Source organism: Perna viridis, chromosome 10 (genome assembly GCF_037379345.1).
Source record: "Perna viridis isolate PV_CMFRI_1.1 ecotype Kerala chromosome 10, ASM3737934v1, whole genome shotgun sequence".
In the NCBI taxonomy this organism is placed as follows: domain Eukaryota; kingdom Metazoa; phylum Mollusca; class Bivalvia; order Mytilida; family Mytilidae; genus Perna; species Perna viridis.
The window spans coordinates 31292608-31301002 of NC_142454.1; the positions used below are offsets into that span (position 1 = coordinate 31292608).

The 8395-nt window shown below is 33.6% G+C and overlaps 1 long non-coding RNA gene across 1 annotated transcript; it reads right to left on the reverse strand.

Annotated features, from left to right (window-relative positions):
• Positions 1 to 6115: 6115 nt before the first annotated feature.
• On the reverse strand, positions 6116 to 8395 carry LOC148605376 (uncharacterized). The gene is made up of 2 exons (XR_015916159.1): positions 8236 to 8395; positions 6116 to 6520 (listed from the first exon to the last, which is right to left on the reverse strand). It is a non-coding gene; the product is annotated as an uncharacterized LOC148605376 (long non-coding RNA).

The window sequence follows — 8395 nt, forward strand, 5'->3', positions numbered from 1 at the left end:
CAAATGGAAACACCGTAACAATCCACTAGTTCATGATGACGACCATAAAGTTGTAGTGATGACTTCAGTCTTGTGCCCCGTGCAGGTCCGGGTTTTAAAAGAATAGGCCTGCAGCAGCGCTAAGCTTGTCGTAAAAGGCGACTAAGTAGTGCTCAGAACCTTAGTCGGGGGCTAGGGCGCTCTGCCCACAGAGCAACTGGGATGTGTGCCCCAGGTGGTGGAATGGGGTACCCCTGGCGTGTTGCATGCTGGGGTTTTCAGGCTATAATACGGAAAACCTGACCGCAAACCATAGTGGTGCACCATATTGGGAAAGATGTCACGTTCCTCGCACGTTAAAGAACCCTACTGTGGTATTCTCCCGGAGTAGGAACCATAGGTCTCCACCACAAGAGGCTAAATTGCCCGACCATACCCCCCTCTCCCTATTTCCAGTGCCAATTAAAATTTGTCGACCCATTGTCCTTGTGTCCCATCCCTATTTCATTTCATCATCATTTCATGTTCATTTTATCATCAATTTCATGTTCATCGTCTGAATATAGCTGAAATATTGCTGCTCGGACGTTAAACCCCAACAAACAAACAAACAAACGTGTTCATTTTATCATCAATTTCATGTTCATCGTCTGAATATAGCTGAAATATTGCTGCTCGAACGTTAAACCCCAACAAACAAACAAACAAACAAACTTCAGTCTTGTAGCAACATAACCCTGTTCCAGAAGCCTAATTGTAAGAAGTCTTGCACCATACAAAATGTATGCGTTGTTACGGCAAGCCCTGGCCTAACATATGAAGTGTGAAATTAGGAGCTACTTTACAGTGGCAAGAAGTTCGATGAGTAGTGAATCCGGTAAGACGTCGAATCTACTTGGAGACATCTTGTTTCTGATGAGAAATTGAAAATTCATATCGGTCGATCGTATTGTGATGTCAACCGTTGAATCTCTATACTGATGATATTACCAAAGACTGCAAATACTCCTGATCGAGAAGTTTATTTGACAATAACCGCGCCCTTCAGAGAAAGTCCATGTACAGACTCAACAGTAACGGATCAACTGTGAAATGTATAATCCATGAAATGGAGATTTTGATATTTTGTCACTTAGAAAGGTTAAGTCAAAATCTTCACGTTCGTCCAAAAGGTTCGATTTCAAACGTCCTCTATAACCAAGGTCATTGTATAACATGAATATAGCAGTTGTCTTTTTAATTTCAAGTTCATTTTGGATAGATTACATGTAAGTTATCATTGAAACTGCAGCAGCGCTAAGCTTGTCGTAAAAGGCGACTAAATAGTGCTCAGAGCCCTAGTCGGGGGCTAGGGCGCTCTGCCCACAGAGCAACTGGGATGTGTGCCCCAGGTGGTGGAATGGGGTACCCCTGGCGTGTTGCATGCTGGGGTTGTCAGGCTATAATACGGGAAACCTGACCGCAAACCATAGTGGTGCACCGTGTTGGGAAAGATGTCACGTTCCTCGCACGTTAAAGAACCCTACTGTGGTATTCTCCCGGAGTAGGAACCATAGGTCTCCACCACAGGAGGCTAAATTGCCCGACCATACCCCCCTCTCCCTATTTCCAGTGCCAATTAAAATTTGTCGACCCATTGTCCTTGTGTCCCATCCCTATTTCATTTCATCATCATTTCATGTTCATTTTATCATCAATTTCATGTTCATCGTCTGAATATAGCTGAAATATTAAACCGGACGTTAAACCCCAAAAAACAAAAAAACAAACAAACGTGTTCATTTTATCATCAATTTCATGTTCATCGTCTGAATATAGCTGAAATATTGCTGCTCGAACGTTAAACCCCAACAAACAAACAAACAAACAAACTTCAGTCTTGTAGCAACATAACCCTGTTCCAGAAGCCCAATTGTAAGAAGTCTTGCACCATACAAAATGTATGCGTTGTTACGGCAAGCCCTGGCCTAACATATGAAGTGTGAAATTAGGAGCTACTTTACAGTGGCAAGAAGTTCGATGAGTAGTGAATCCGGTAAGACGTCGAATCTACTTGGAGACATCTTGTTTCTGATGAGAAATTGAAAATTCATATCGGTCGATCATATTGTGATGTCAACAGTTGAATCTCTATAATGATGATTACCAAAGACTGCAAATACTCCTGATCGAGAAGTTTATTTGACAATTACCGCGCTCTTCAGAGAAAGTCCATGTACAGACTCAACAGTAACGGATCAACTGTGAAATGTATAATCCATGAAATGGAGATGTTGATATTTTGTCACTTAGAAAGGTTAAGTCAAAATCTTCACGTTCGTCCAAAAGGTTCGATTTCAAACGTCCTCTATAACCAAGGTCATTGTATAACATAAATATAGCAGTTGTCTTTTTAATTTCAAGTTCATTTTGGGTAGATTACGTGTAAGTTATCATTGAAACTAGATAGTTAATGTTTGGAAATGGATATCTCTTTCGAATAAATATCTAGGCAGGGCAAGTTCCGCTTGGTTTCAAATATAATAATAGATAATAATGAAGACATATACACGTATTGTAAATGATTATTGATGTTGGTATTAGATTGAATACCGCAAGGAACAACATATTTGAATGAATTCAAATTTAAATTTAATGACAGTTTTTGCAGGCAAGACAATGCCTGAAATTACAACCCATTAGTATGACGGCCATTGTCACGAGACGACCTTCTGTTCTTATCACGTTTTTATTTCATTTTGGTTTTTTTTCTGTTTTTATTGCTTTTCCTTTGATTTTTTTTGTTTTAGCAAAGGTTTTTATTAACCGATTAGCAAATACTTCGACTCAGGTTTGATGTACCCATGTGCAACGTGTTATTCTTCATGATAAAGAGTGGCAATCATAGGTAATATTGCATTATTGTTTTCTGTTATGTTAGAGATCTTAAACACTTTTTTGCCTTTATTCAATAGGCTTATACAATGTATAATCCGAACACCGTGTGTCTCCGGTTTAGACAGGTGTCCGGTTAACCAAGGTTAAAAAATATTTAAATCAGTATAAAGAGACTTTTATAAATATTTGGTTTACAAAGGTCTTCTGATCATTCAGGGTTCGGTTTTATCAGGTTTCATTGTATCTTATAGTAAAACATTTTTTTTAGATTTACAAATTCCAGGTCCATGCTCCCAATATATAGTGGGGTACGATTTACTCATTTGTTTTCGTGACTTTGTATGTATTATTTTTTTATGTCTGGTCTTTGTTCCTGGATTACATTCTTCTTAATTCCGTTAAAATCTTGGTTACATTAATTACTGTAACTAATAATCGACACATTGGTGCCGTGACGAAGAAGATATGAGTTCGAAACTCAAAGCCGTCCGAGCAGGGCATATTAAGGAGGTAGACCTAGGATCAGGGATATAACTCTTGTTTGTATTATATTCAATTTCACCAAAGCCTTTCAAGCTTTCGTTTTATACAGAATGAAATCAATCTAAGTTACTTTGATCCTTACATAATATTGAAGTAAAATGCTGAATACAAACGTTTCAATTATTTGCAAGAGTTGTGTCCCTTACCCTAGGTCTATCTCAATAATGTACTCACCAGATTAATGAAGAAAGGAGGTCCGACCATGAATCCACAGTAAACAGTTGCAGAATTTCGATATGTTATGAAATTGATTAAGAGTAAGCAAAGAAATTTATCGGAACTAAATGAACATATTCTAGAAGTAACTGAAGAAACTAATGTGGCAGGAGAAATCGACGGAGTGATATACACAAAACTATCAACACTAAAACTCACACAAAATTTGGTAATTACTACAATGATTTAATGTTCTGTGTTTTAAGGGGTTTTGAATTTTGTGTTATGGCTTATTCCGCTAAATAATATACTAAAAATAGTTCTGCTCTGACTTCTGGATTTGTGAATATAAAACGATGTACAAAAATTCTGTGTCAGATTAGATGATCCGATCCGTGGCATTATGTTCACTCGGCCTAAGAAGTAAGGTTTTTAATTTTATGACAGTATCCTACTTTTCGTCGTTGCTTGTTATAGAATTTTCGAATTCATACACCTCTATATATATGACATAATTGAAAGTGACATAATAACAGTTCACCCTACTATATGTATTGTCGAATCAAAATTTAAATTTAGCAAACATGAAACCAGTTCTTAAATGGTTACACGTTTTTTCAACACGTATTTATATATCAATTATACATGCATGCTAACTACTTTTTGACCTATCGAGAAGATAGATCCGATTATTGAAGAACTTTGAAAATAGTTTTAACCCAGTCAAGCCTAGCTAGCACAGTGACAATCTGCCATCTGTATGCAATATAAAGTCCACACATGTGTTACACGGATATAAACATCATGGAAAATCAAAGAACAAATACGTTTCGGAGAATAAAGAAAGTTTAATTATTCCATAATTGTGGTGCATAGATACCTGTTTTGTCTTTACACACAATTATTTTTACTCGTTAATACATTTTGCTTTCTTCTGTATGTAGCATTTCGATACATACTATAGTTCTATGTAAACTTAACAAAATGTTACTATATTAGTACGTCTATTTATTGTCTCTTGAAAAAAGTTAATCAATATCCCAAAAACTTTCAAATTCTAATAATGCCCATACGGTTGTTACGAAAGATTTTTCATCTGACAATGTGTTTTTATTTGTATATGAACATATATTCTTATTTCATAGTCCTGAACAATTGCAACTCCAATGAAAAACCCTATGCTTAAAAAATGCCTAAAGCGTTATCTCTATCAACGAAAAAATAAAAATCCGACAAGGAAGGAAGCGAGGATTAACTTTGACTAAACTCAAAAGTTAAACAGGGGAAAGAATATTTATATCGTGAAAAATGTCTGTCACTGCAGATTCGACAGATCTTATTTTCTTTTGATACCTGTAAACTTCTAGATTACGAAGTAGTATGAAGGTGGTTGTTTGAATATGCATAGTGACTTCTAATTCCACTCCTAAAATGTCTATGTCATTTCAGTATTTTTCATTTGTTATCACACTATCGTTGCCATACCCTTAGGTCCCTATTTTCTATGTTCTATAAACTGCGTTTTAAAATTCCACAAAATTTAAAATTGGTTATGGTTTTTGATTTAACCTGATAATATTGCGTTACAAATAGTAATTGACCACACTTACTTATATATTGCAAAAGAACAATGTGAAGTTTGAACACATCTGTATGTTACAGGGCAAATTGGAATCCAGTAGGACCCGGAATTCTCCTAGGGCAAATTGGAATTCTAATTTCTCCTATGGCAAATTGGAATATTAATTTCTCCTAGGGCAAATTAGACTTCCAGTTTACACTGATTAAACTCCAATTTGTCCTAGGAGAAGTAAGAATTCTAAATTACCAAGGCGGATTTCGGATTCTACTGGGTACCAATTTTCCCTATAACAAATACATCACATGATGTTCATTATTTCTCCACTGTAAAATAATTTCTCCCATTTTAAGCCGGTGATAAATTTTCTGCGAGAGGTTTCTTTTTGCGATTTAATATTTTCCAAGTTATTTGAGCAGTTTAAGACTTTTATAATTGATATAAAGGTAAGGCTTTTGTTTAAACATCTATTTTAATTTAGTAAAGTAATTATGAATAAATTATTTATATCAACAACAAATTTGTTACAAGAAGATAAGAAATGCCATGACAATGATTCGATAGATATATCAAAGCGGAAATAATTCTATAATATTTGCAAGTATAGTTCTACATTTAATAAAACAAATATAAAACAATGTTTTGTTTTCGTGTGACAATTGATGCTCTGATTAATGTTTGAAAAATTTCCAGAACTTTAGAAGGGTGCGAAAATCCTGCCACTTTACACACATCCACTGTTCCATTTATGAATGGTCAAATTCGATAAAGTATAACTATGAATGGATGTCATATATATTTTGTCTGATATGTAATACAACAACGGTAAAACACGACAAAAAAATCCAAAAATCAATAACAAATTACAAGACAATAATATATATATATATATATATATATATATATATATATATATATATATATATATATATATATATATATATATATTTTAGTGGAACAATTGTCTTACGGAGAAAAGCCTTCTTCAATTTATTAATTTTTTAATCATAATTATTTAGAAAAATAAGAATACAAACAAAGAAGAAAAAAACCAAAAATGATAACTTTTGTCAACATATTCGACGTCGAATAATATGTAAAAAGCTAAAAAAAATATACGTACTATTGAGGAGGTTCATTTTATTTAAAACATACCAATATCGTAGGATTTAAGTTTCGATTTCTAACAAAATGGCGGCCTTTGACAATTAGAACACGATTGAACAGTTTTTCAGTAAGTGTATATTCTTGAGAATCCATCTGGTACTAATGCTGCCCACTTATGACGGTCTGGTTTTTTTGTCGTCAATTCGGAACGAATGAAACGTCTTAGAATCTGATGCATGGCAGGTTCTTTTTCTCTGTTGTCTTTCTTTGCCACCAAAGCTACAACAAATTAAAATGAAAATACAGTCTACTCCGTAATTATCTTAGGTCAATATAATTCGTCTTAAGAGGTAATTTTCGCCACCACCACCCCCCCCAAAAAAAAATGTATTAAAAAGTAAGAACAACAAAATGCATTTGCAGAAGTATAAAGTCACTTGTCAGGTGGCGTTTTTACCAGTGTACAGCCGCATTTGAATTTTGCGTATAATTATTTGTCTAATTCCTTGATTAAAATCCAATTAATTTATGTTCAAAATATTCGAAATAAATACTATACAGACGAGAATTATTATTACTTTGTATGAATGAAAACATATTAGTCACAAAATTCGTTAATTGCATCTGTAGCTACACGCATGGACAAAACAACATCTGGAATGCATAAAGGACAACTAACCAAGAACAAACCGTACAAACAAATTAAATAACAGAAGGCAAAGCAAAATAAATAAATAAATAAATGAAATAAATAAATAAATAAATAAATAAATAAATAAATAAATAAATAAAAACTAAATATATAAATAAATAAAAACTAAATATATAAATAAATAAAAATAAGTAAATAAATAAATAAACAAAACTAACTAAATAAAATAAACAAAACAAAACAAAACTACTCGTAATCGAAATTTTCGAAAATTGAACAATGAAACATAAACAGAAAGAAGAAAACACCGAAGAATTGGAAAATCCAACTGAACTCGAAAAGAACTTCTGCACCTTTCAAGACGATGTCGTGACGACCTATTAAAGTGAAGTCTATAACGAAAAGATCATATATGACAATTGTAGACAGCTGTTGATACTGGAAACTTCAATTCATCTGTTTATTTTTCTGGTTGTTTGTTCCTTGCGAAAACGTATGAATTCAGACTAGTACACTATTGCATAACAGATCATATAAGCTTTCTTGCAGAGTGGTAAGTATAATGTTGCTAGTACTAGTAATCCAGGAAGAGGTAAAGAGTCTGTGGAGGATATCGATGCAGTGTATATGTAAATTAGTGAGATTATGTAAGTAATGTTCTTGACTGAAATACCACTACTAAGTCTGTGATTTTACTATAGTTGTCCCTAAGAAAAAGGAATCTCATTTGATAAGCTAATTTTTCACATTGCGTGATAAATAAATATAATTTCGTAGTTTTGTAGTTTTAATTGGTCGAACAAAGTTTGTCATTCGTCATTTTACAGTCACTGCAGTATTTTATGTAAATTACTCCGCGCGACCTCAACACCAACTTCTTGCTTATAGAGATAGATATTAAAGTATAATATTTGTTTTATTTCAAATAAATAATTGACTCATACCTTAAATTCTGGTTTCCTACGTGCCGTAAAAGCTACGATCGAGTCTGATCTATAACTATTGTCACCTTATGTTGTTTTGTGAAAGAATTTACGAAGCGTTAAATGCAAAAGCACAGAATGAATTGTCACCCATGTTATACAATATTATTGACCAGGACAGTAATATTGTACTGAAAGTGCAAAAGTGCAAATTGTAAGTCATATCTATAGCGTATGGTACTTGTCGAGCTTTAAGACTCCAGTCACGAACATGATTGATGGTATTAATTAGCTAACCAATTATAAAAGAACAAAAACAAAACAAAACATTAAAATAAAACAAAGAAAAAATAACTACTAAACATGCAAAAAGATGAAATAAACCTTAAATAAGAAACAGAAATAAGTATCACAAATACCTTCTGAGTTTAGCACAACCATCACCAAAGCCAAAAGTAACCATTTAGTCCTCATCCTTTTGTTTGAAAGATTTGCTGTGCTCAATAATGCAAAAAATGGCTCATTTAAATTGTAATTCACATTTAAATAGAAAACCGAATGGATACGGTATATAGTACA